Below are 1,609 nucleotides of genomic sequence, written 5' to 3'. Positions count from 1 at the left end.
GTGTATAAGGTGAACAGGAAAGGAGACAGCACAGTCCCCTGTGGGGCCCCCGTACCACTCACCACAATAAAGATTTTACAGAGGGGTTTGATCAGATGTCATTTATAGCCTAATTTATGTAACATTTTATACCTAAAAACGTAGCGAAAATTGATTATTTTATGGCTGTTGAAACCATATTCTGATTAATGCAGTGATAAAAGAATATTCTTTTATCACTGCATTAATTATGTATATACATCTAAAATAAAAAACCCTCTGTGAATCCCATTGACTCAAATCTGTCAACAAAATAAAAGAAGATTTTGGAATGACATGATGGAATATATGTCTGGAATGATTTTCTTTTCTTCATTATGGATATCTGAAATTAAGATAACTAAACAATTAGATTGTAGATATCTGAAATTGTGTTTCCTAATAATTATATTGGAGACATTCATACATTTAATAACATGAGATTGACTTTGTTGAACCCCACTTGTCATGAGCCCTCTCTCTGCCTGGTAACACGCTGATTGGAGTTTGATGACTTCCACCTGTTTCTGCTCTGCTCTGCCTCACCCTCGTTACCTACCAGCTGCACTGCATTCACCACTCATCATGTCCTGTATATAATGCCTTGTTTTCCAGTCCTCCCTTGTCAGATCGTCTGCTACCAGTACCGGTTACCTGCCTGTTTTGGGAAAAGCCTTTTGACTCTCTACTGATCTCGGATCCGCTCAATTGCTTCCGTGTTCTCCTGTTCCGGACTTCTCGGATCATCCAGCTCCTGCTCTCTACTGGGGATCTACACATGTGCTGATTTTTGGATTTCCCGGTACCTCTGAAACTCCCATACCCCCAACCCTTTATTAAACTATTGAACGTGACGCTTTATAATAGGTTGGGCACAGTTTTACAACTAATTTAAGCGTGAATGTCACTAAATAATAACAAAAAACAGTGTTCGTGGTTTACAGTAGAGACGTGGTAGAGACGCAACGTTGCACCCGCCAGACAACGACTGATATTTTTGTAATGAAAACGGCTCATTCGTTCATGTTTGTCTGATCGGGTCCTAAACTACTGTCCCAGCAACCCGTTCCCACCGTAATGTTTCGCAAGACCCCGACAAATGAATGGGAAAAAGAGGCGAATTGATCGGAATTGTTTACTGCAGCGGTGCAGCCCCGCCTTCAACACATATCACCAGTTAACTCAAAAACCAGTTAAACCGAAACACTGGCCCAGGCTAGCGGCTAATCCAACTTGCCTAGCCATACCATCCATTCTCCTGGCAAATGTACGATCACTGGACAACAAAATGGATTACATACGACTCCTCAGATCTACGAACCGGACAGTGAGTAATTGCTGTTTGTTCATCTTCACTGAGACCTGGTTAAATGACAACATTCCGGACTCTGCTGTACCACTGGAGCAGCTAGCATGCTATCGAGCAGACAGGGCCATTGCAAAGGGAGGGAAATCACCAGGAGGAGGAATCTGTTTTTACATCCGTGATGAATGGTGCCGGGACACTGTAGTGGTGCAAACACTGCTCACCACTGGCGGAGTTTATGATCATGAAATGCCGACCTTTTTACCTGCCAAGGGAAATTACTGT

At 42.5% G+C, this 1,609-nt stretch overlaps 1 protein-coding gene across 1 annotated transcript in view; it reads left to right on the top strand.

The window, feature by feature from the left end:
- The window catches only part of LOC117940108, a 23,118-nt gene that overhangs the window by 18,151 nt on the left and 3,358 nt on the right, over positions 1-1,609 (top strand). The gene's annotated exons all lie outside the window — the stretch shown is intronic.

This window comes from Etheostoma cragini, unplaced genomic scaffold (genome assembly GCF_013103735.1).
Source record: "Etheostoma cragini isolate CJK2018 unplaced genomic scaffold, CSU_Ecrag_1.0 ScbMSFa_1714, whole genome shotgun sequence".
NCBI classification, from domain to species: Eukaryota; Metazoa; Chordata; class Actinopteri; order Perciformes; family Percidae; genus Etheostoma; species Etheostoma cragini.
This window is presented reverse-complemented; position numbering and strand designations above follow the sequence as displayed.